The 27621-nt window shown below is 52.7% G+C and overlaps 1 pseudogene; it reads left to right on the top strand.

Annotated features, from left to right (window-relative positions):
- Positions 1-5094: 5094 nt before the first annotated feature.
- The window catches only part of LOC135906191 (uncharacterized), a 41343-nt pseudogene continuing 18816 nt past the window's right edge, over positions 5095-27621 (top strand).

The raw sequence follows: 27621 nt of genomic DNA, 5'->3' as shown, positions 1-27621 counted from the left end.
TCCACATGAACAGGCTGACGCGAGTTTTTTTATAAATAGGGCAAAAATGGGTCGAACTAATTAAAAACACCGCTAGAATAACTGAACGAGAACAATAAGGACGACCGAGGTGTTCTACCTTTATTCAATCATATGAACACCACAGACAATGAAGCCAAGGAAATCATAGGCGAAATAAACTCTATAATCTTTATTGAACTCTGAAAAAGAAATTAGACTTATGCGTGATAATCCGCGATTATATTTAACAAAGAAAAGTAATGTGCTACGTGGAATGTCCATGCAGCCGTCGTGTACAGCAGGACCGACGGTGTCGTGTTGCTCCAGAAGGCGCACGCCACACATATGGGGAAGAAAAAGCCTCGACCCGGCTGGCACCTCTAAGTGGACGCAAAGCAAACAGAGACGGCCGTTAACCTCCGAGAGGGTCACTTAGCCTTCCCTCTTGATTGCCCCCTCCTGCAGAAGCAGTCGCTCCTGCGTTTCGACCACCGATGGATGTTCCCGGAGCAACAGGCATCGCGCACTCAGTCGTCCGGCGCTCTTATCTGGCCTGCGCTGCCTTCGCGTGTCGCCGCATCATGTGCAAGCGCAGGATGACTGACGCCAAGATGCTTGCGCCGCCCCTTTGCGCAGAGTTGTAGAGGGAGGTCTCGCATTTCGAAACTGGAGAGGTGCACGCTCATCCTCGTCTAGAGCTCAGTGTACCGCGTGTTTTGCATAACGTGAACGAAACTTTAAAAATATATAGCGGTATAACTTATACGAGCGAGAGCAATGGTATATTGTTCGTAGTCGTATTCGAAAAAAAAGAAGAAAAAGAAAGAAGGAAGGCGAGTCAAAGCGGTTGACATCGAAAAAAGACAAGGTCTTCTTGGGCGCATTAGTGTACCATGTGGTTTGCTGTTTAGGCTGCGCTATACCGTCGGGATAGGCCCACATATTTAGGCTCCACTATCTCCAAGACAGGCCCATATTTTTCGTTGAGTAAAGCCACACTCCCGTTTGTAGGCGCGCGCAGTTTGAAGGATCGCATCTGGATTTCGTCTCGGTGTTTTTGCGTAATTAGGCATGATTACTGCACGTTAACTCTGTGCGTCTTTTTTCATGACAAGCTTCATGTTGACGCCTTTTTCGTTGTCCTACGTGCACTAGAAGGCTTCAAACCGTCTAATTTGACGATACGATAAGCGACCAGATACCCAGATCCCACTAACCGCAAATCGATCTCAAGTCTGATCTCAAGTGCGTCTTGAGTCGATCTCAAGACGCACGCACGCACGCACGCGCACACACACTCACGCACGCACGCACGCACGCACACACACGCACACACACACACACAAGAAAAAATGAAGAAAAGAACGCGCAACAGTGCTTTGTTGTCTGCTCCTGCCCTTCTGTGCCCCGTATTTGAGCACTTTTTCAGAATAAACAATGTACCAGCCAGCCAAAGTGAAAACTGTTTTGCACTATGTTGTTCGTATAGTCGTCTTGACTTAGACTATATTTTAAATGTGATTACTTCTCGGATTAGGAGGATTAACTGTGGAAACTTATTTCCTTTAGGGCATAAGTCGAACCTAAAAAGTTGTAGAACGTGCTCAGAAACCTCCACTGAACTGGTTTCCCTGACGTTAACAGTTCCGTTATTTTTCCCAGGCAATAAATCCCGCGAAACATAAAGAAATTTATGTCACTGTGCGTTTACGCGTCCGAATTCCAGCATTCGTGGTTCCAAAGAACGGAACCCGCATGCTTGTCGTTAAAGAAATCAGAATAATGAAAAAAAAAAAGCCGACGAGAGTATTTGCGTACGTATTCAGCACCGGCCTATCTCCTGTCATTTAGGACCGCGGCGGATTTAGATATTCATAACGAAGGTGATGACGTACGCCGGGTGCCGCGACCAGTCGCTTTTGTTTTCTTTCGCTGTGGGCTTGAGACACGATCGAGAGTGCTCCGACCGAGACGAGCGAAAGCGCAGTGATGTTTTCTCCTTTTTCTTTTTTTATCGTTATATCGCGTGCTTTGTCAAGAGCCCGAGAAAAAAAAAACTACGTACAAGATAACGTCACAAAAATAACTTCCTTGGGTGTTTCTGAGCAAGCTCAATGACTTTTGAAGTGTGACTTATGCCCTAGAACGAATATTTTAAAAATTGCGTAAAGAAGCGTAATTAATTAGCTAAAGATAAAGCTAGCTACATAAATTGCCTATCCTGCTTGGACCTTAGGTCCACAGTATGTAATAAATCACTAAGGACATTCCTTGAAGACAGCGGTATTTTGGCCGTTATTAACGCTTTTATTATTCCTTTCATTTCAATGTCGCTGTATATATGTATGAGCTTGTGCATTATGTTATTTTGACTGTTCTGTTGCGACTATATGTGATAATGCATTTACACGATGTATGTACCACCCGCTGACTAGAAACTTATTAGGTGACGGTATCATTTGTATTTTTGAGACTTTCTTCCACAGAACTGTGGAGCCATTTAACCTGTATATTGCATGTGCCATGTGCTTCTTGCGTCATAGTGTTACTGTGAAAACGTTGCTTGGCAAGTCCTGGTGCTCGTACGAAAAGGTTATTTGATATGCAATCTTGTACCCTGTATGCTATAAGCTAGATCCACTCAAGAGCTAAGGAGAAACCGGCGCCTGAAATTGTGCGTCAACATCTCCTTATATCAGATCGATAAAAAGATAAAAGAAATAATCGCACTTCAAAAGTCTCAGTAACTCGAGGCTGCACACCAAGAGTAGTTCAGCAAATGCGACGATCGCAGCCGCAGCGATCGGTGCGCGGCAATGCGAAGTTCGCATTTGCGGAAACCATAGCCGCGATAAGCGCAGCGTAAACTCGTGCCATGTGAAACAGGAAGCCACTCCAAGCCAGAGAAGGCGAGCCCGCGCACGCAGCAAGGGAGACCCTATAGGCGACGCTCTCCAATCCATCATTTATTACGCGCACCTTCAAAGCAGCTGTTTACAGTACACAACCGAATTTCCCCCTGATTACTACGTAACATGTCCCAATGGTCCCCGGTGGCCGCGAACGGCGCACCTTGTCAACGAATGGAGCAAATTACAAGATACCTCTGGAGAGGCCAACCAGCCTTCGGCCAGCGCTCCTGCGATAGCGCAACCCCAGAGCACAGGAAGCGGAGAAATGCTTCAGAGAAGCACACAATCGCAAGTTGCTGCCTCGACCAGGACAGCGGGAGGGCGCGCCTCGGCGAGCCGTAGTAATTAACCGCTGGCCAGCGACGAACAAAGGACTGCCTTGCCATTTGTTGGGCGTGTTGGTAAACTGACTTGGGTAGCATATTTAGCACCAGCAAACAATGACAGAAGAGAGACGACACCGCAATGCGCTAACTTCAACAACTTGATTTTTAGCAAACGCCCACCTATTTAACCCATGCACCGTGGCGCCACCTCATCCAAATCTTAACCATCCAAAAAAGCCGTCTCCTTATCTAACAAGTCGACCGAAGGGGCACTAACACACGTATCGCTATTCCGGCAGACAGCCTGAGCCTCAATAATCTCTCGCACATCTTTATCTTTGGGCTTCCCAAGAACCCGGCAGGATTCCTGAAGGTGAGTTGACAGATGACCGTATTGCTCACTTCTCACGTTTAGACTTATGTTCTCGTAACCGGTCATTAAGACACCTTCCTGTCTGTCCGACGTACTTTGTCCCACAGGACAGCGTGACCTCATAAACAACAGCTTCTACGCAACCCACTGGTGCTTTACGATGATTCGTAGAGCGTCCGACAGCTGGCTTACGGTACCGGTCCGTTAATCGACATATTTTCACGAGTTTTTTTGGCGCTGAAAAGACCACTTTTGTGTCCACCCGCCTAGCCATTTCCTTGAGACTGTGTGCCGTTCTATGCAGATATAGGGCACTACCGCTACCTTCCCCCTGCGTTCCGTCCGTTGATATTCTGGTTCCCGAATTGTGCTGTCTGACCCGCACCTTTTTAGCAGCCCCTCTACGACCGAAACTTGCACTGACGCCGGAAACCCTGCTGCCGATAACCTTGCCGACTGATCCACAAGACTCATATAGATCTTATGGTGGCAAGATTTCTTTAATGTATTTGCAAAGCACAAGTTGGCAATGCTCGTCTTGACGAGCTTCGAGTGGGCAGACCGATACGGCAACAGGGGCTTATTAGCTCTAGGCTTATACTCCCAACACGTGTGCCGTTCCATGAAATCGAGCTGAATATCTAGGAAACGCAGCACGTTATCAATCGGCTCTTCGAGCGTGAGAGTAAGTGGGCTAAGGCCTACAGAAGAAACTTCGTAAAGCTTGCCTACTGTATACGTGGGTCTGGTTCGAAAATGACTAGATGGTCATCAACTTACCTGACCGTACCCGACAACTTTAACCAACTTGTGCTCCGATAAGGTACGCGACAGGTTTTTGTTACGGTGAGCTAGAAAAATGTCACTTAGTATAGGCGCCAAACATGAACCGATGTAGACCCCCTGCTTTTGAATGAATATTTCGTCATTACATGTTGCATACGTCGAGTGAAGGTAGCAACTAAGCATATGTAAAAAGCCCTGAACAGATAAACCGGCTGAATTTTGAAATAAAACCACGTCATACTCGTCTATTCACTCTTCTACGCATGTTATTAGTTTCTTTTGAGGCAAGGAGTAGTACAAGTCCTTTATGTCAAAGGAGCAAGCTGATAAGTTTTTGTCAGAATTTTCTTTCAGGGAATCCACGATTTCGAAATCGTGGATTCCCTGAAGCTCTGCAGATCTGCAGAGCTTTTAACCAAAAATTGGTCGTCAATATTAAGAATTCCGAGTTTTTCTTGCAAGAAAAGAGCAACCTTTTTTTGCCATAACCCGGTTTCTGAAACTATTACCCTTCATGCGCAATCGGGTTTGTGCGTCTTCGCATTAAAACATGATTCGAAGGCAATCAGACTTCGTGTTGTCGATTTCACGAACCAATTGTCTAAGGTCTGCTTTTCACCCCGCCACGTGGGCGACGCCGTCCAGCCTGACGGCGACGCCGATGCCCGGCGGCGTGGAGACTGCTTACCGAGGCAACATGGCCGTCTCTACGCTAATCCAGCATGGCTACCACCCGGACGCGATGTCGTGGACGACGGTTTCGACAACCGAGGAGCCCAATTCTGCGATTCCTTCGAACATTCGAAGCCAAGCTCTCCTCAACGCGGCCGCTCGCCGCTTGCAAGAGAAAGCCAAGATGGTGGCGTCCGCCGCCACCCCTGCCTCCGGCATCCCAGCCGGCAAGACGCAGCCTCCCGCCTCGCACGCTGCGGGAAGCAAGGGCAAGGTCTTCACGAAGTGGAAGCCTGGCCCCCTACTAAAACCCAACCCGGATGACTACGTGATCATTGTAAAGCCACGTGAGCATATTTCCTTGCACGAAGCCTTCTCCGAGAATCGCTACAGGACCACTTTGACGGCTTACCTCGGGTCCGAGCGGGCAGAGACCACATCGATTCTCCCTTCGAGAGAACAAAATTTGATTGTGATCCATACCCCGTACCTCGAGACGGCAGACCGAGTGATCGGGGATTTTTCTGTCAACACCGAACGTGGAGCGGTCCCACTCCACGGATACCTACGGCAAGATGGCGGAAATGTTTGCCACGGTGTCATCGTGGTGTGCAACTCGTACTCGGCGGAGACACTTCAGCAAAAGGTGCGTTGGAGAGCAGGCACCGTTGTTGAAGTGAGAAAATTTGGCACATCGAACAAAGCGCGTGTTACCTTCGCCGGAAAGGACAAACCGCGTTTTGCTCACTATGACAACATGGTGGTGCCCGTCCAACCCTGCTACCGTACAATCCCGGCCTGCGGCAAGTGCGGTGCTGTCGGCCATAGCATGGACGCATGCCCAAACCTGAACTTGGGAAGCATATTTAGCACCAGCAAACAAGGACAGAAGGGAGCCAACCAAAGCCAAGGGAGCCAAGGACACTTGCGGCCTGTGCGGGCAACAGAGTCCACTCGCAGGCCCCTCACGAATGCGTGCCCAAGTGTTCAGTGTGCGGTGGTGGACACGCCACGAACTCCCGCGAGTGCACTGCAAAGTTCCGCAACTCCAAGGTAGCCGCCCAAAAGGGCGGCAAGACCAAAACGGCGGTCAAGAAAAAACACCGCCATCTTGAGCTTCCCGGTGAGTCGACGCACCGGGACGTCACCAAGACCGGCAAGCCAGTCCCCCCCCCCCCCCCCCCCCCTGCCGGAGAAGCCGGGAGGCAATCTACGGCGCCACCACACGGCGTGGCCAGGGCCTGGGCCGACGCCGTGAAAAAAGGAAAACAGGTGAGCGGCGTTGGCCAACACCCTCTAGAGAACTGTTGCGCTGGCAGGGATGCTTCCTCCTCCCCTCCCTCTACTCCTCCTGCGGTGCGCAGCGCCGAACAAAACATGATCGTGGCTCTCCAGGCGCAAAATGAAATGCTGCTAAAGAAAATTACAGCACTCGAAGCAAAATTGACGCAACCCCTCTCTACCCCCGCACTAGAAGTGATGGATAGCGAGACAGAAGCGCCGGCGGAGGCACCTAGCGTGGTAGCCGCTCTCGAGGCCCGGATCAACGCCCTCGAGGCCCGTATGGACAGCCGGATTTGCGCTCTTGAAACTCAAATCTCCGCGGCCATGAATGCAGCGACTGCCAAATTGACAGAGACGATTCCCTCTCTCATAGCGCAACAAATCGCGCAAACCTCTCGCACTACCCGGCAAGCCGGCCCAATTAAAGACGTGTCCGGCCGGTACCCCAAAATGTTTCGACAACTCGATTTCGATGACGAAGACAGTTGCTCACTCTCCGGAATGGAGGATGCTCCCCGCCCTGTGAGTGCTGGCTGTGGAACGTCGTCTTCGCAACCCCCTACCAATCTTACCGATCATGGCGGGCACCCCTAAACTCAGGAAATTCCCCCGATCCGAATTGGCTATCCCCATCCTAATTACCCAGTGGAACTGTCGAGGTTTCAAGGCCCACGCTAAGCGGGCCAACCTACGATTTTTCCTCACAACATTCGAGCACCTTCCTGCTGTGGTAGCCGTCCAGGAGCAAGGGAGCGGCGCCACACTTACAAATTAAACCACGTTTCAGCAGGACCACCTCTCCTGTATCTGCGTGCATAAAAATTACATGGCCAACTTCGTTGACCTTGACCTCAAAACAGAATTCTCGTACGTGATGGTGACCCTCCTTCCGCTACGAAAACAGGATCCACCACTACACGTTCTCAACATTTATTGTTCCCCTAAGTTAGCCAACATCACTTTCGCAGACCTTTTTAGCCGCGCCTTAAAGGCTGCAGGCAGGGATCCCCTGGTGATCATGGGCGATTTCAACGCCCCCAGAACACTTTGGGGATACGCGCGTGAAGAGAAACGTGGACGTAAGCTGGCGGAACTTACGACCACGCTGGGCCTTACTCTCCACACCGACCCTGCCCACCCAACTCGCGTGGGTAACTCCGTGACCCGGGACACGTGTCCGGACCTTACCCTCACCAAAACATTCAATATGTAGACTGGGTCAACACCGAAGAAACCCTCGGTATCGACCACTGCATACTGTAGGGGTTGAAGGACGGACTCCGGGATGAAAAACAAACTTGGGAGTATTTATTTTACATAATATACAGGGAGGTGAGAGACAAGTGACAGTCGTACAGTCATTACGGGCCGGCAGCAACTCGGACGCTGCGGCCCGCGGCAAGAAGTTCCAGAGAGGTGAAAGACAAGTAACAGTTGTACAGTCATTACGGGCCGGCAGCAACTCGGACGCTGCGGCCCACGGCAAGAAGTTCGAGAGAGGTGAATCAGGGAATCAGGGAATGCTCTGGTCTCTCTGGAAGGCTTCTTATAAACCCTTCGAGCACTGGAAGTCGCGTCATGTTCGACCAATGGGAGAGTCCGCTCAGATGACGCCACTTTCAGCCAATGGTAGGCGCCCGTGCGATGGTGTCATACCCGGCGAAGAGAGTCGCCGCTTGGGCCCCCTTGCTTGATCACTTGATCCCCCTGTGGTCTTGCCTCGCAGAGTTGCAATGCGTTTCTTCAAAGGAGGAGAAGAAGGGGGGGCGCTCATGCTCCATTGTACGAGTGCCCACCTGCTCCCGGTGGTACGGCTCCGCAGTGGTGGCAAATGCCTTCTTCAAAGGCGAAGAGGGGTGACGATTGGGCTCTATTGTCCGAGGACCCCTTCTAATCCCGGCGGCGTACGAACTTGTTTGCAAGTGTCCTGCCTCAGGAATGTGGCACCCCTGCTTCTGCATTCCTCAATTAGCTGTGCTGCGATTCGAAGTGGTTTGGGGAACTCGAAGTAGCCTCAGGAAACGGCGCCATATCTAACAGCTCGTCCTCGCCCCGGTTGTTCTGAATGGCCAGTGAACTGAATTCGCTGGCCATGAGGAACGCTGAAAGATGCTGCAGGGTACTGGGGTCGAGCCTCGTTTGACAACCTTCGGGATCCTGAGCCCTGGAGAACATACGTCAAACAAATAAAACAACACAGCGCTGCACCACGTGTAAGCGCAGGCTCTTCACCCCTGACTCGCCAGGCTATTACTGAGTCAAAATGAACCCTGATCTTTTATTTCCCCAATTTTGACAAAACAGTTCCAACCACCCTTCCAAACAGCTATCCATTTCTCCTCGATTGCCGACAAGACCAGAGTACTATTGTTGTTGCAAAACAAAAGGGTCGTTGACGATGCAAACAACAAATGAAAACAGCCGAACATAACTTAAGTGGCCTAACTACACGAACAGCATGTTTCCAATCTATCGCAGTGGCGTACTTATCGCACGTAATGGTACCACTGAACAATCTGGTCAACCTCACAAGTACGTAATGACAAGCGCACTAGCCTTGTGGTCACTAAACAAAACGCGTACTTGCGTTGTAGGCAAACTTTTCATTTACGCTTACTCACGTTTCTTCCCTGAAAGTCCTACAGGACACGTGATGTAAACGAACAATTAAACTTGCGGGACTTACACACTCCGCAGAACCCTTAAACTAATGCGTCTTTTAATAACTCGTTCCACGCATACTTAACGGAGAAGTCAGAATACGGCTGCCCTCAACACACACGAGCAACCCAGTCATAAATCTGCTTCCTTCCGTACACACAGGACATGCGCTAATGGAACTAAGAACGCTTCTCAGTGCAAATCATGCACTCACTGAAAATCTACGCGCTTAACCTTAGAAAATTCAACACTTAAAAAGAAAGAAGGTGAACTATAACACACGCGCGTTACGATAGGCCTCTCAACAATAACCCTGACACTCAGGTTACTTACACACACACAAAACAGAAAGCCTATTTATTTATTAATGAACACCTCGCGAGACTACAGGTTTACATAAAACGCATCTTTCAAATCTCGAGCTTCTCGAACGAAAACACAAAAAAAGCTCAAACCTTACACATTGAAAGAAATCCTAGTCTCAATTCGCGAAAACTTTCCGATGTTCAAAAATAAAACAAAACACTTCATTTCTACGGAAGGGCTGCCTCCCTTTCCAAACGCTTATGTCTGACTCATACTTTGAGTCGAACTCGAGGTGGGCGTGGTTTGAAAGCTACTCTGGCTGCCGAGAAACAACAAAAGGGCTGATTCACTATCAGCTCCCCCAAGACGTTACGGTATCCTGCCAATTTGCGTCCTGGCGCCCCGCTTTCAACACGAACTCGATTGACCGCGTCGCTACTCCCCACCTGGTCACCAGGTGGGGAGTAAGGTGGCAACGCAAGGTGGCAGGGCTCGTCCTGCCACCTTGCGTTTCTTCGAACTGCACGCTGAGCTTTGAAAAGAACTACGGAACGACGAGGAGTTTAACTGCCCCGTGCCCATTGTCCGCGCCCGCGCAGAACATGCTTCGCGGTCCCCTTTTGACCGGTGGCTAGAACGTTTCCGATGCGTCAACATCGTCCGTGACGACCGCACCTTCTTCCTCGCGCCCTGCCCTTTTGGGTTTCTCGCCATCTTTGGCGGCGCTACATTAGTTACCGACTTTCGGTCTTTACCGCGCTTCTTTTTACGGCGCTTTCTCTTTGCACTCGCCTTCATGTCGCCTTCTCGTGCCTCGTGCTGGCCGGTACACATTTCGTCGGCCCGGATCGGTCTCTTACCCGCACAGTCTGAGTGATTCTCACTTAAATCAACACTCTCTCTGCCTCGACTGGCGGACAGCTCAACCGACTCTGGAACAATGCAGCAGGCTTTAGTCGAGCTAGACAACTCGCACTCTTGCGAACTGCCCTCTACTACATTGCCCAGCGCACGCTGTGCATCGACACACAGCCCGTCGGTATCGATCGCTGTCTCACGCGCACAGTCCGAATGATTAACAACGGAATCATCCCTATCTAGGCTATCTAGACTGGCGGAGTGCCGCACCGATCCCTGAACAATGCAGTTGTTCTCTCGTGGACTACGGAGCTCGCCATCCCGAGAACTACTCTCAACTGCATCGCTCAGTTCGCACTTCACTTCTGCACGCAGATCTGACCTGACATGGGTGCTCGCGTATGTCGCGTCAACAGTACCCTTTTCTTCGCTAGCAACCTCGCTAACCTTACCAGCGACGCACACGCGCGGTAACTGTGCTAATTTGTTCGCAGCTGGCCTAGCTGTCTCCACAGTCATCTGTTGGCACAGCACCTCGTCGCTCTCACTGCGGCCTTTAACGGCCTCTGTTGCCACTAAGGCATCGTTAGCAGCTAGCCTTTTCCCTTCACTTATGAATCTGCAGCCAATCTCACAGGCACTACTCTTCTCGTCGGCTTTTGGCGAAAATCTGCTAGACACTTCCTCATTCTTTCGCTCTGTACTTCCTACAGAATTCTCAGACAGCCGTTGTCTCTGTGCCAATAACTGATCACAATGCTGTATCTCTTTGATCAGTGCTGCCTTCTCATACTTTTGCTCACGCTCAAGCTTATGTTCCTGACACTCACGTTCGCGTTCATTCTCACGTTCGTGACGCTCACACCTAAGAGTAAGTTCTTGAAGCTCATGCTTCCGTTCATTCTCGCGTTCTTCACGCTTACGCTCACTCCTAAGTTCACGACGCTCCCGCAAACGTTCACGACGCTCACGCTCCCGTGGTTCCTGTATAACCTCCCAAGCAAGCTCAATGCTTTTGTCATCATTGCCAATATCGTTAATCGCCTTTATGATAGCTGGCGTTTTCATCCGTTCGTCCGCCTCAACTCCCAAATCGTCGCACACCAACAACAAGTCTAACCTCGTCAACCTTCTAAGATCCATGGCAGCTGCACCGACAGGTGGTTAAAACTGTTTTCCTTAATTAATTTGTGCAAAAACACAATGCATCAAACTCCCGATTCCCAGAACTATCAAAATGAACACACAACATTTGAGTCTGGCGAATCATAAGGAAAAAAACCACGCGCTCACTTACGGTTGCAGCACCCTGCCATCCGGTTCATTCGTCCGCTGTTCCCGGTTCCTCCGGACTCCCTGGGTCGAAGGCTCGCTCCTTCTTCGCTACTCCCAGTTTCTTCGGACCTCTTTCGACGAAGGCTCTCTCTTCTTCGCTCTTCCCGGTTCCTTAGGATCTCTCTCGACGAAGGTTTATCCGTAGCACTGCCACCAGCTGATGCATTCGGAGGCGATCTCACCGCTGCCAACCAGATGTAGGGGTTGGGGGACGGACTCCGGGATGAAAAACAAACTTGGGAGTATTTATTTTACATTATATACAGGGAGGTGAGAGATAAGTGACAGTCGTACAATCATTACGGGCCGGCAGCAACTCGGACGCTGCGGCCCGCGGCAAGAAGTTCGAGAGAGGTGAAAGACAAGTAACAGTTGTACAGTCATTACGGGCCGGCAGCAACTCGGACGCTGCGGCCCGCGGCAAGAAGTTCGAGAGAGGTGAATCATGGAATCAGGGAATGCTCTGGTCTCTCTGGAAGGCTTCTTATAAACCCTTCGAGCACTGGAAGTCGCGTCATGTTCGACCAATGGGAGAGTCCGCTCAGATGACGCCACTTTCAGCCAATGGTAGGCGCCCGTGCGATGGTGTCATACCCGGCGAAGAGAGTCGCCGCTTGGGCCCCCTTGCTTGATCACTTGATCCCCCTGCGGTCTTGCCTCGCAGAGTTGCAATGCGCTTCTTCAAAGGAGGAGAAGGAGGGGGGGCGCTCATGCTCCATTGTACGAGTGCCCACCTGCTCCCGGTGGTACGGCTCCGCAGTGGTGGCAAATGCCTTCTTCAAAGGCGAAGAGGGGTGACGATTGGGCTCTGTTGTCCGAGGACCCCTTGTAATCCCGGCGGCGTACGAACTTGTTTGCAAGTGTCCTGCCTCAGGAATGTGGCACCCCTGCTTCTGCATTCCTCAATTAGCTGTGCTGCGATTCGAAGTGGTTTGGGGAACTCGAAGTAGCCTCAGGAAACGGCGCCATATCTAACAATACTCAATACAACTATTCGCACCCATCCATTGGCAAGACCTTTCGCACAAGCAAAATTGCCCGATTGGACCAAATTCCGACAAACATACACCAACTCGACCCCCATTCAGGAGCAAGGGTACCACGTCTCGTCCCAGCAGTTGGTTTCCACCCTTCGCTCCACGGAAACCCAAATTCAACTCTCAGAGGCGACCCCGGAGGTGGACAACCACCTCCTTCACCTCTGGGAGGCCCGGCACAGCCTTGTCCGCCGATGGCGCTGGCAAAAACACAACCGGAAACTCAAAATTCGCGTGGCTGAGCTCACCCAACGAGCGGCAGGGTACGCGGCCCAACTCGCTGACTCTAACTGGGTGGACCGATGCAACGCGGCCGCGCGACAAATGTCCAGCCGGATTACGTGGCGCCTCTTCCGCGCCCTAATCGACCCCATCCAAACTCGAGCAGAAACACAAAAACATCTCCAACGAGCCCTTCACTGCTCGATAGAGACACTTCAAAATTGGCATGCAAACTCCGAGATCAATACCTCTATACTCAGCAGGATCGCCGAGGGCCCGCTTACTCGTATGTAGGTTCCGAGAACGCGGAGATGGACCAACCGTTCCAGCTACATGACCTGAAGGCGGGCCTAGTAAAAATGAAACGAGGAACGTCACCGGGACGGGACAAAATTACTGTCAAATTACTTGCCAACCTTCCCGACTCTGCCTACTCAACACTCCTCGCTTACATGAACTCCATTTGGATCGGGGAAGCACCCCTCCCAATTGATTGGAAGACCGCTCTGGTCACCTTCATTCCCAAAGCTGGTAAAGCCATCAACACAGACAACCTCCACCCCATCTCCCTTACTTCTTGTGTGGGAAAATTAATGGAGACGATGGTGCGCTACAGGCTGTCTGAGTTTCTAGAGAACAAAAATGTTTTCGCAGACACCATGTTCGGGTTCCGCCAACACCGGTCCACACAGGATGTCTTGCTTCAACTTGACCGAGAAATTCTCGACCCGAACGAATATCCCCTCAGTGACGAAGTGGTACTCGCTTTGGATTTGATGGGGGCCTTCGACAATGTGACCCACGAAATTATTCTACCACATCTTTCCCAAACAGATTGCAGCCGAAACACATTTAACCACATTAGGCAATTTCTCACTGACCGACAATCATACATTCGAATTCAGGACAGCGAACACGGCCCACGGCAATTAGGCATGCGAGGGACCCCGCAGGGAGCGGTCCTCTCGCCCATCCTATTCGATTTGGCAATGATGAGACTTCCCGCTCAGCTGGCGAGGGTCGACGGCATCCAGCACGCGCTGTATGCCGACGACATCACCATCTGGGCTAAACACGGCTCCGTAGGAGAAATGGAGGCCAACCTGCAGCAAGCGGCGGTCATCGTAGACAACTATGCCCGTCGATGCGGCCTTCAGTGCTCCCCGTCAAATCTGAATTTGTGCACATACGCCCCTCACCAAGTGCACCACCAAAATCGACCTCTCCCTTAACAGTGGACCCATACCCGAACATGAAGAGATCCGAGTACTGGGGCTCTTTATTCACAAAAATCGAAAAGCTGACACAACATTGGCCAAATTGCGTAAGGTGGGGGATCAGGTGGGCCAGATGGTCCGCCGGGTTTTGAACAAGCGCGGGGGGTTACGATGAAAATACGCCTTGCGGCTGGCGCATGCATTTGTAACCAGTTGAGTCCTTTACTCGGCTTCATACCTCCACCTACGCAAATTTGACGCGAATGCACTCGAAGTCATTCTCCGTAAAATCTACAAGCGTGTCCTCGACCTCCCGGTCAGTACCTCCAACCTGCGCCTCCCGGGCCTGGGGATGGTGAACACCTTTAAGAAGCTGCGAGAGGCACACTTGATGAACCAATACACGAGACTCTCTAAAACGCCGTCGGGTCGCCGCCTCCTTGCCCGACTACACATCCATCATTCAATACATACGGAAGAGCACGTACATATCCCATCACAGTGGAGGTATGCCCTGCACGTGCGCCCTCTTCCGGTCAACATGACACGAGAGGACCATAGTGGCAGACGCCTCGCGCGGGCGGAAGCCTTGGCTCGCCACTACGGAAACAAACACGGAGTTTTCAACGTGGACACCTCCGGCCCGTACCATGGGGGTTGGTACACGGCCGCAGTTGTCCACCGAAACACGGCAGTAAACGGACTCACTTTCCGTGCACACACCATTACACACGCGGAGGCGGTTGCCATCGCGCTAGCCGCCGCAGATCAGCACTCGCGGGTCATCATCACCGACTCGAGGTGTGCTTCCCGCAATATTGAGCAGGGGCACATACCGTACCTTGCCTACAAAATTTTGCAAAACAGCGACTATCTCGGTGGCCCCTCGCACCGTACGATTATCTGGACTCCCGCTCACACGGGCCTCGAAGGAAACGATACGGCCGATGCCGTCGCCCGCGCGCTCGCTTTCCGGGCATCACCTTCGTCCCCCACCGATCCGGACCCCGAACCCAATCCTGCCTATACTTTGAAAGAGATCGTTCAGCTCTACCAATCTGGCCATGCCATCTACCCCAAGCCCTGTAAGGGCCTCACAAGGCGGAGGAGCGCATTCTCCTTCGCCTTTGTACCAAAACTCTGCTGTGCCCGGCAGCCTTTAAATACTTTGACACCGCTTGCACGGGGGAGTGCCCACACTGTGGGGAAAAGTCCTCAGGCGCTTTCCACGTGGTATGGGCATGTCAAAAAACCCCAAATCTAACCCCCCTACCCAACCCTTCCCGGGAGGACTGGGCGGCAGCCCTGCTCGGCTGCTCTGACCTGACGGCCCAACAAGCCTTGATCGAGCGGGCCCAGGCGGCGGCTGACGCCAATGGGCTCCCGGAAAGGCGCCCCTGCCCACCTAGTGTTGGTGCCCACCTTGTGTTGGCGCAGAACTTATGTAAATAAATGTTTTTCAGACAGACAGACAGACAGACAGACTTCTTGCAAAGATGCTTTGTTTCTAGCTTGATCTTTCTAAGAGATACATTACGACACTGGTCGAACACAAAGACCTTCCAACTTTCCTGGCAGCGAGGGTTAACCTTGTGTGGGTGGCCAGCCTTGGGTACTCCAGATTGGGTGATAGTAGCACCGTACAACTGGCGAGGGCTTTTCGTATTCGTAGGATTTGCTCGGTCCCCATGTTGGGCTCGGTGGTGGGTGGTTGGCGCTGCTGCCGAACGCATGATCCCTATATTATGGCTTCCAGTAAACCACTTTCCATTGATCGCCCTCTAAAAACAGGGCGCACCGATGCAACCTTGAATACTTTGTTTAGCGCAAAACAACAGACACAAGAAAGACGACAGGACAAGGCGGGCTAGTTGGTGCGGATTCGCACCAACTAGCCCGCTAACGCATTGTGCTGAACCTTCCAATCCTTTTTGAAAAACAATGAGGAACACTTTCCTAAGTACCATGTAATCCACAGTGAAGGCAACACGAGCGTGCGTGAATTCTTCCCCTTCTTGGTGGCGAAATGCCTATGGTAGGACCTGGCTACACGATAGGACCTGGCTACAAAGTGACAAAGATGACAAATGAAGACCTGCTCCTTGAATTGAAGGACAAAACACAATATGAGAAAATGAATGACTTGAAATGCATTGGCGATGTAGCAGTCACTGTGTCGGCACATCGAACCATGAACACGAGCCGTGGAGTAATCTGGGAAGACGACTTCTTGGACCTTGGTGACGAAAAGCTGCTTGAAGGTTTTCGGGATCAAAATATTATCAAGGTAGAAAGAATCCCAATTCGCAGGACTAATAAACAACTTCGAACAAAGCACATTGTACTAACCTTTGGTACTAGTGTGCTCCCTAGTACGCTGGATGCAGGCTACATCAAAGTACGTGTGAGGCCGTACATCCCAAATACTCGACGGCGCTTTAAGTGCCAGAGGTATGGGCATGGATCTCAGACATGCCGAGGAAGGCAAACTTGCGCGAAACGCAGCTCGAATGATCATCCATCAGGCACTTGCAACTCATCTCCACATTTTGTGAACTGTGATGTGTTAGATACGGGACCGTTTCCTGAGCTACTTCGAGTTCACCAGACCACAATCGAATCGCACCACAGCTAATTAAGGAGCGCAGAAGCACGGATACCACATTCCTGAGGCGCGGAACGTGCAAACAAGTTAGCGGCCCCCACTTCGTGTGCCGCAGGTGGAGCTATTCACTGCTTGACTCTTCCCGAAAGTGAAGCGAGAGCCTGGCACTGTTCCAGGTAACGTGAGTCCCGAAGCAAGACGGCTGTAATGCACCGCGAAGGCCTGGCAGCGTCGCCCCCACCTGGTTATTGTGACGGCACATTGCAAGTCAGCAAGGCAAGACCGCAGGGAGAAATAAGCCCTCGGACAATTCGGGACCCAGCGGCGACTCTCTTCGCCGGGTATGACACCATCGCACGGGCGCCTACCATTGGCCGAAAATGACGACACTTGAGCGTGCTCGCCGATTGACCGAAAATGGCGTCATCTGAGCGGGCTCGCCCGTTGGCCGAACGTGACCTGTCTTCGAGACACCGAAGGGCTTAAAAGACGCAGACCGGGAGCAGCAAGAGAGCATTCTGAGAGCATTCCTTCATTGATCTCTTTCGAGTTTCTTGCCACGGGCCGCAGCGTCCGAGTTGCTGCCGGCCCGTAATGACTTTAAGACTGTTAATTGACTCTCACTAAATAATGTAAATAAACCTCCCAAGTTTTAATTCCGACGTCCTGCTCAACTCCTACAACTGGTGGCAGTGGTGGGATCGCCTCCAAAATGCAACAACTGGTGGCAGCGGTGGGATCGCCTCCAAATGCAACAACTGGTGGCAGCGCTACGGATCAACCTTCGTCTAGAGAAATCCTGAGGAACCCGGAACAGCGAAAAAGAGCCTTCGTCTAAAGGAGTCGCGAGGAACCGGGAAGAGCGAAGAAGAGAGCCTTCGTCGAAAGAGGTCTACACATGGAAGCCATCCAGCCTACTCCAGGACAGTGAAGTTCAGTAAAGTGGAAAGTTGTGCTAGTTGGTGAGTGATCATCATACCTTGCTGGTGAAGCAGCGCACTGACACGGACACAGTGAAGACACACAAGAAAAGACGACACTCGACATTGCAGCGAGTGTCGTCTTTTCTTGTGTCTTTACTGTGTCCGTGTCAGTGCGCTGCTTCACCAGCAAGGTATGATGACTACTCCACGGCGTGCCCTAAATGGAAGAAAGAAAAAAAAACATTGCACTAAAGGTCAAAGAAAAAATAACATTTCACGAAGCAAGGAAACCTCTTTCGTACTTAGATCACACAAACTTTTCCAAGGTGGCGCGACGGGGGCAGCGTGACAAATGCCTTGGGAGTCTACCACCGTCACTGATAGTGTTGCGGTAATAACTCCGCCTGCCCCCCTGGTGGCAGCAGCAAGTGCTGCTTCATCAACATCCGAAGGTGGGCCTGCAGACCTCGGTTCCGCAGGTCCCAAAGCTAAACCAAACTCCACGGCCTGGGACGCAAGTTTCAGCGCCTAGTTCTCGATCCTCAAGCACCTCAGAGAAGGTTGTGGAGGTCGATCAGAGAACCCCGGCGTCTTCGACGCCAAAAGATCAGCGCTCTCAGGAGCGCGCTAGGAGGGATAAAATTCCTGTAAGTGCTGTGAGAAAGGGACCGGTAACCTAAACGTTTACCGTCCTTGTATGCATATTGTTACGGAAGGATGAACGAAGAGAGGAAGAAGAAGATCGCGAGACGCCGGCCGCTGTGGGTCAGCCATCTTAACTACTTAGACTCATTTTGTTTATATTGCTACGGCACAATATGTGCGATCACGAAAGGCCAGCAGTGTGAAGACGACGACGACGATTTAGAAGCTAGCGCGGGCTGTTGCCTCTTGGCCAAGCGCAGCGTATTTTCCTTGTAAATATAGTTGTACATAGCTTGTCGTCTGCGTCTTCCTACGTAACATATTTGGTGGAGGTGGACGTTCCCTGTACCTCGTCACGGAGCTTCGCAGTGGACGGTACGTCGAGCCTACCTTCATGGCTCCCGGCGACGCCAACCCGACTCCACCGGCTCCGACACCTGCTGCCACTTCGACGACCTACATCACCCTCTCCGCTCCCCGTGATCCTGGCGTATTCTCGGCAAAAGATGGGGAAGACGTCGAGGACTGGATCAGCCTTTACGAACACGTCAGCCGCAATAACCGGTGGGACCCAACTATCATGCTCGCCAACGTCGTCTTTTACCTCGGTGGCACACCTCGAGTTTGGTATCGGACGCACGAAGATGAGCTGACCAGTTGGGATTCGCTTAAGCAAAAGCTTCGAGATTTGTTCGGCAACCCCTACGGTCACCAACTTGCCGCGCAGAAGGCGCTTTCCGGTCGTGTGCAGACGTCAACGGAGCCCTACGTCACGTACATTCAGGACGTCTTGGCTCTGTGCCGCAAAGTTGACACCCACATGACTGAGTCAGACAAGGTTTCCCACATCCTCAAAGGCATTGCCGATGACGCCTTCAACTTGCTCGTTTGCAACAACGTAGCCACGGTGGATGCTGTTATAAAAGAGTGCCGCCGCCTGGAACTCGCCAAAAGCCGACGTATTGACCAGCAGTTTGCCCGTCTGCCCAACACCCCAGCGACATCTTCCTGTGCCGACGCTCCTCGTCCCAACAACACTGCCGATGTTACCAGGATCGTCCGGCGTGAGATCGAGGCCGCCTATCCGGCTGCCTTCGACTCCAGTCCCACCCCCACATCTGCAGTCACGGTCTCACTGATCCAGGCAGTTGTCCGCCAGGAGTTTGAAAACATGGGTCTTCACACCATCTGCTCGGCCCATCGCCCTGATACCCGCCCGGCTTCTTCGATTTCGCCCCGTCCCGCATCTTCTTACCCACCACGTTTCCGCAACCCATCTGAATGGCGCACTGCTGACGACAAGCCTATTTGTTTCCACTGCCATCGCATCGGGCACATTTCTCGGCACTGTCGTAGTCGCTGGAGTTCCCCGATCCGGTCTACTTCTACTGCCTACTCTCGCCCCTCAGGTGGCCCTTCTCGTCCCTATGCCGCACGCTCCGATAATGCCGCCACTGATTCTCCTGCAACGAACCGCCCCTATTCTCGTTCGCCTTCGCCCCAACGACGACAATCTCGCTCTCTCCAGCCCCGTCGCTCCTATTCGCCGACTCCCTTCGGACGCCGCTCCCAGCCGGAAAACTAGACGATGCAGCGCCTCGAGGTGACGCTGCATTGCCCCCTACGCCGCCAAATCCTCTACTGACTTTGCCCACTCATCTGAACCTTCTTGACGTGCAAGTCGACGGTGTTTCTGTGTCTGCTCTCATAGACACTGGGGCGCATTTGTCCGTAATGAGCGCTGACCTTCGTAACCGGCTCAGGAAAATTCTCACGCCCGCCACGACGCCTGTTGTCCGTGTCGCCGATGGCGGAACAGCCCCCGTCATTGGTATGTGTACCGCCCGCGTCTCCTTCGCCGATCGCTCAACAATCGTGCTATTCACAGTCATCGCCCACTGTCCCCACGACATCATCCTCGGCTTAGACTTCCTCTCCGCACATTCTGCTCTCATCGATTGTTCCGCCAGTACTCTCCGCCTTGACCTGCCTGTTCTGGATCCTGCCGAACCACACCCCAGTCGCCTCAGTTCCGCCGACTTCGTTCGCTTGCCACCTTCGGCACTGACCTACGTTGACCTAGTGTCATCCCCACCAGTCCCCGACGGTCACTACATCGCGGCTCCTATTCCAGACGTCCTCCTTACACACGGGCTCACAGTACCCCATACAGTTTTATCTATTACGGCGAATTGCGTCTGCCTGCCAGTGGTCAACTTTGGCTTGACGACACAAGTGCTGCCACGTGGGATGTCTTTGGCCCAGCTTTGTTCATTCGAGGATCACTCAGTAGCATCCATTGCAGTAGACGACACTTCATCCGATACTCCTCTCCCATCGCAGTCGACAAATTGTACCATCGCTGACTTCCGGAAAATGATTGCCCCCGACTTGCCCTCCGAGCACGCTCGTGAACTCTACCGCGTTCTGTTTTCCTACCACGATATTTTTGACTTTAACGATCGTCCTTTAGCCCAAACTACAGCTGTCAAACATCGCATTAATACCGGCGATGCCCCTCCTATTCATCGCCGCCCGTATCGCGTGTCACCAGCTGAGCGTCAAGTTATTCACGCAGAAGTTCGCAAAATGCTTGCCAAGAACATTATTGAACCGTCATGTAGTCCTTGGGCGTCACCGGTTGTGCTGGTAAAAAAAGAAGGATGGCTCATGGCGCTTTTGCGTGGATTATCGGCACCTTAACAGGGTTACCAAAAAGGACGTGTATCCCCTACCTCGGATTGATGACGCCCTTGACTGCCTCCACGGTGCTCGCTATTTCTCCTCTATTGACCTTCGCTCCGGCTATTGGCAGATTGCCGTGGACGATCTCGACCGCGAGAAGACTGCCTTTGTCACACCCGACGGTCTTTATCAATTCAAGGTGATGCCGTTCGGCCTATGTAACGCTCCTGCCACTTTTGAACGCATGATGGACTCCCTTCTTCACGGTTTCAAATGGTCCACGTGCTTGTGCTACTTGGACGACGTTATCGTATTCTCCCCAACGTTCGCTACGCACCTCGAGCGCCTCTCACCAGTCCTGGACGTTTTTCGGCGAGCCGGTCTGCAACTCAACGCATCGAAGTGCCAATTCGGCCGTCGCCAGATTACCGTCCTTGGACATCTCGTTGACGCGAATGGAGTGCAACCGGACCCAGGCAAGATCCATGCTGTTACGCACTTCCCTGTTCCGAAGTGTGTCAAGGATGTGCGCAGCTTCATCGGCCTTTGTTCGTACTTCCGCCGTTTCGTGAGGAATTTCGCCGCCATAGCACGACCACTAACCGACCTTTTGAAAAAAGACGCTCCTTTCCAGTGGGGCGATAACGAGGCCTCTGCATTCTCTCATCTAATCGACATTCTCACAACGCCTCCCGTTCTGGCCCATTTCGATCCTTCTGCGCCTACCGAAGTCCGTACTGATGCCAGCGGTCACGGAATTGGAGCAGTACTGGCACAACGCCAGCGTGGCCACGACCGTGTTATCGCTTACGCCAGCAGGCTCCTCTCACCCGCGGAGCGCAACTATTCCATCACTGAGCGTGAGTGTCTGGCCCTAGTTTGGGCGGTTGCGAAATTCCGCCCATACTTATATGGCCGATCCTTTTCCGTTGTCACAGACCATCACGCGCTTTGTTGGTTATGCTCATTGAAAGACCCTTCAGGAAGACTTGGTCGCTGGGCCTTACGCCTCCAAGAATATTCGTTCTCTGTCACCTACAAATCTGGCCGACTACACAAGGACGCTGACTGCCTGTCTCGCTACCCGGTTGACGAGCCTGACGACGCCGACAGTAGTACCGCCGACGGCATTTTCTCTGTGTCTGCCTTCGCTAACATCGCCGATGAGCAGTACCGAGACCTATCGCTGCGAGTACTCATCGAGCGTCTGCGCTCTACACCTACCGACGCATCCGTTCGCCGATATGTCCTCCAGGGCGGCATTCTGTACCGAAGGAGCTTCCTCCCTGATGGCCCTGATCTTCTTCTTGTCGTGCCAAAACATCTACGACAGACTGTGCTCTTTGAGATGCATGACGCACCCACTGCAGGACATCTTGGGGTAACCCGCACGTACGACCGCGTCCGCCGCCGCTTCTATTGGCCTGGTCTCGCTCGCTCCGTTCGACGCTATGTTGCTGCCTGTGATCCCTGCCAGCGTCGGAAGACACCTCAGGTGCTACCTGCCGGTCATCTCCAGCCGATCACCGTCCCTGTGGAACCGTTCTTTCGTGTTGGATTAGACCTGCTCGGTCCCTTTCCCACGTCATCCTCTGGGAACAAATGGGTAGCCGTCGCGACTGATTACGCCACCCGATACGCTATCACTCGGGCTCTCCCTACCAGCTGCGCCACTGACGTCGCGGACTTTCTCTTGCGTGACATTATCTTGCTTCATGGCGCCCCGCGACAGCTGCTTACTGACCGTGGTCGAAACTTCCTCTCGAAAGTTATCGCTGACATTGTGCGTTCCTGCTCCATTCAACACAAACTGACTACTTCATACCATCCTCAAACCAATGGCCTGACAGAGCGGTTAAACCGCACTCTTACTGATATGCTGGCCAAGTACGTTTCCAAGGACCACCACGACTGGGACATTGCCCTTCCTTACGTAACATTTGCGTACAATTCTTCCCGGCACGACACCGCCGGATTTTCTCCCTTTTATCTACTGTACGGTCGCGAACCTACCTTGCCCCTAGACACGGCACTTCCGCCTGCTGCGGTCTCAACAAGCGAGTATGCGCGCGACGCCATCGCCCTCGCCGACCATGCACGCCAGCTTGCCCGTGCTCGACTTACGGCCTCACAAACCACTCAGCAGTGTCAGTACAACGCCCGCCATCGTGACGTACAGTTTTCACCTGGTGCGCTCGTGCTCCTGTGGTCGCCCTCTCGTCACGTCGGACTTTCAGAGAAGCTTCTTTCGCGATACACAGGGCCCTACCGCGTGCTGCGCCAGGTGACGCCTGTGACTTAAATTGCTCCTGTGGGCTCAAGCTCGTCCTCTCCTGTGGCATCTAGTGATGTCGTACACGTCAGTAGGCTCAAGGCCTACTACACTGCTTCCGAGTCCGATCTTTAGTCGCTCCGGGACGGCGCTTTTGCAGCCGGGGGTAGTGCTACGGCACAATATGTGCGATCACGAAAGGCCAGCAGTGTGAAGACGACGACGACGATTTAGAAGCTAGCGCGGGCTGTTGCCTCTTGGCCAAGCGCAGCGTATTTTCCTTGTAAATATAGTTGTACATAGCTTGTCGTCTGCGTCTTCCTACGTAACAATATTATTACGATGTCATCGGGCGATGCGCAAGAAACGAGCCGCCGCGAGAACGACGATGAAGTTGGCGGTGCGCTTGGCGCGAGCGAGGGTCGGCCTGGCTGCCTGGCTCCAGTGTAAATAGCCTGTAAATAGCCTCGTCTGTCTGTCTTTCAACACGCAACATTCTGGTGGAGGTCAGCGATCCCCGTCCTCACCACAGAACTCAGAAGTGGTCGACACACCGAGCTTGTCACCATGCCTCCCGGTGACGCGCCCATCTCTGCAACGGCTTCGGCTTGTCCCACTGCTCCAATCGTCACGGTCGCCCCACATCGCGACCCAGGTGTGTTCTCTGGCCTGGAGGGCCAGGATGTTGACAACTGGATCAAACTCTATGAACACGCCAGTGCTAATAACAGGTGGGACCCAACGATTATGCTCGCCAATGTCATCTTTTATCTCGGCGGCACCCCACGCATGTGGCACGAAATGCATGACGATGAGATAACCAGTTGGGACAATTTCAAAGAGAAGCTACGGGAACTGTTCGGCGACCCCATTGGGCGCAAGGCTGCCACGAGAAAGGCTCTTGCGTCTCGTGTTCAGTCATCTACGGAGCCGTACGTTTCCTATATCCTCGACGTCTTAGCTCTATGCCGCAAAGTTGGCGATGCTATGTCCGAAGCCGATAAAGTGTCATATATTCTAAAAGGCATCGCCGACGACGCTTTCAATTTGCTTGTTTTCGGCAACGTCTCGACTATCGACGCCATCATCAAAGAATGCCGTCGCCTTGAACAAGCTAAGAGCCGCCGTATCACACCCCACATCACGCGGCTACCCAACACTGCTGCTACGTCGACATGTGAGGGTCGACCACGTCAGACCACCATCTGTGACGTCATCACCCGTATTGTTCGCCGCGAACTCGAGGCCACCTATTCGCCAGCTTTCTCCACGACGCCTCCCGATCCGCCAGCAACCACCATTGCGATGATCCAGGCCGTCGTCCGACAGGAAATTGAGAATATGGGTCTTAACTCCGTGTGTTCCACGTCTCAACCCAGCGTTCCCCACTTCTCTAACGGCCCTCCTCGTCCTCGGCAGTCCTTTTCCGCCACATCTCGCCGCAACCTGTCCGATTGGCGTACCCCTGATGACCGGCCGATCTGCTTCCACTGCTGTCGCATCGGCCACGTCGCTCGTCACTGCCGCAACCGATGACCACCACCTCCTCGGACATACACCGCCGCTTATTCCTGCACGTTTGGACCTTCCGTTCCCTATACCACCCGCCATGAATCCACTGCTACTGATGCTCCTGCTCCAAACCTTCGGTACAGCCGCTCGCCCTCACCTCGACGCCATCAGTCTCGTTCGTTCCAACCCCGTCGCTTCTCTTCGCCGCCTATCGCCTCCCGGATCCAGCCGAAAACTAGGCACTGCAGCTTCAGGAGGTGAAGCTGCGTTGTCGACCCTGCCTTCAAATCCTCTGCTCACGTTACCCACGAACCGAAACCTTCTTGACGTTGACGTTGACGGCTATCCTGTCATGGCACTCATCGATACCGGAGCACATCTTTCAATTATGAGTGCTGCCTTCCGACGACGACTGAACAAGCTCCTCACCCCAGCGTCGGCACGCGTCGTCCGCGTTGCGGATGGCGGTACTGTGCCTATCATCGGCATGTGCACGGCACGCGTCAGCATCGCCGGGCGCCACACTCCTGTCCTCTTCACAGTAATTGCTCATCGCCCCCACGACCTCATTCTCGGCCTCGATTTTCTCTCCGCACATTCTGCTCTTATTGACTGCTCTTCCAGTACCCTTCGCCTTAAGTTGCCGATGCTCGCAGAACTTTCTGACGCACCCCACTGCCGCTTACGTCCCACCGGCTTTCTTCGCCTGCAGCCAAAGTCAATAGCCTACATTGAACTGTTGTCTTTCCCACCAGTTCCTGATGGCGAGTACCTCGTCACTACTCTGCCCGACATTCCAATAAGGTATGACGTTACAGTGCCTCACAGTATACTTAATATTACTGAGAAGCGCACTCGCATGCCTGTCTGTAACTTTGGATTGGCAAAGCAAATTCTACCACAAGGTATACATTTGCCTTGGCAGCGTTGATTGTCTCGGCGACCAATACGTGGCAGCGTTATCGACCGATGGTTCTCGCGAGCTTAGCAGGCCCCTCGCGCCAGCCTCGGGTGCCGATCCCAATATAAAGAAGATGGTTGCGACGGACCTGTCCTCGACGCAGGCTGAAGAGCTTTGCCAAGTATTATCGTCCTACCGAGATATTTTCGACATCGACGATCGCCCTTTAGGCCAGACGCTCGCGGTCAAGCATCGGATTCTTACTGGCGATGCTACGCCTATTCACCGACGACCGTATCGAGTTTCTGCGTCGGAACGCCGAGTAATTCAAAACGGAAGTCAACAAAATGCTCTGTAAAAACGTCATTGAGCCTTCTTCGAGTCCCTGGGCGTCACCTGTGGTGTTGGTTAAGAAGGACGGCACGTGGCGCTTCTGTGTAGACTACCGTCACCTGAACAACATTACTAAGAAGGACGTCTACCCGCTCCTTGACTGCCTGCACGGTTCCAGCTATTTCTCGTCTATTGATCTTCGTTCGGGATACTGGCAGATTGCTGTTGACGATATGGACCGAGAAAAAACCGCGGTCATCACACCTGATGGCCTATACCAATTTAAAGTAATGCCGTTTGGATTATGCAACGCCCCTGCCACCTTCGAGCGCATGATGGACTCCTTGCTCCAAGGTTTCAAATGGTCCACATGCCTCTGCTACCTCGACGACGTCATCGTCTTCTCGCCAACGTTCGACACTCACCTTGAACGTCTCACAACTATGCTTGATGCATTTCGAAAGGCGAAGCTGCAACTTAACTCGTCCAAATGTCGTTTTGGCCACCGGCAAATTATTCTTCTGGGCCATCTCGTTGACGCTTCCGGAGTACAGCCTGATCCCGACAAAACTCGCGCTGTCAGAGAGTTTCCGGTTCCGAAGACAGCCGCAGACGTTCGAAGTTTTGTAGGGCTATATATATGCTCGTATTTTCGTCGTTTTATTCAAGATTTCGCGGCAATTGCTAGACCCCTCACTAATATTTTGAAGAAAGGCGTACAATTCTCGTAGGGTACTGCAGAAGCCACCGCCTTCTCTCGTCTCGTTACTCTTCCCTCCTCACCACCCATTCTCGCCCACTTCTACCCTGATGCCCCTACAGAATTGCGTACAGATGCCAGCGGTCATGGCATAGGTGCCGTCTTAGCCCAGCGTCAGCGTGGCCAGGATCGCGTTATTGCTTATGCGAGCCGCCTCCTCACACCATCGGAGCGCAACTATTCGATTACGGAACGAGAATGCCTTGCTGTAGTCTGGGCGGTTGCGAAGTTCCGTCTTTACCTTTACGGTCGCCCTTTTTCCGTAGTCACTGACCATCATGCTCTCTGCTGGCTCTCTTCGCTAAAACATCCTACAGGCCGGCTTGGTCGATGGGCTTTGAGGCTACAAGAATTTTCATATTCCGTGGTGTACAAGTCTGGCCGCCTGCCCCAAGACGCTGACAGCTTGTCGCGTTACCCTGTTGACGACTCTGACTCCTCTAATATTGCCAGTGCTTCTTGCGTATTCTCTGTATCACAGCTGCTTCATTTCGCTGACGAGCAACGCCGTGAAGCCTACATCAGAGCACTCATCGACCGTTTTCAGCACTCTCCGGCCGAGGCTACTCTACGCCTCTTCGTCCTCCGCGACGGTACTCTGTACCGTCGTAACCTTCATCCGGACAGCTCCGACTTCCTACTTGTATTACCTAAACACCTCCGCTCCACCATTATAGAAGAGCTCCACGACGCGCCAACGGCAGGACATCTCGGCGTATCTCGAACCTATGACCGTGTACGTCGCCGTTTTTTCTGGCCGGGTCTTGCCCGTTCCGTACGACGTTACGTCGCCGCTTGTGAAGTTTGCCAACGACGCAAGAAGCCTTCCCAGCTCCCCGCTGGTTACCTGCAGCCGCTCGACATTCCTGCCGAGCCCTTTCATCGTGTCGGCTTGGACCTTCTCGGCCCATTTCCGGAATCTACATCAGGGAACAAGTGGGTTGCTGTCGCGGTGGACTACGCGACCCGCTACGCCATAACCCGTGCTCTTCCGAC

The sequence above is a fragment of the Dermacentor albipictus genome, chromosome 1 (genome assembly GCF_038994185.2).
Source record: "Dermacentor albipictus isolate Rhodes 1998 colony chromosome 1, USDA_Dalb.pri_finalv2, whole genome shotgun sequence".
In the NCBI taxonomy this organism is placed as follows: Eukaryota; Metazoa; Arthropoda; class Arachnida; order Ixodida; family Ixodidae; genus Dermacentor; species Dermacentor albipictus.
This window is presented reverse-complemented; position numbering and strand designations above follow the sequence as displayed.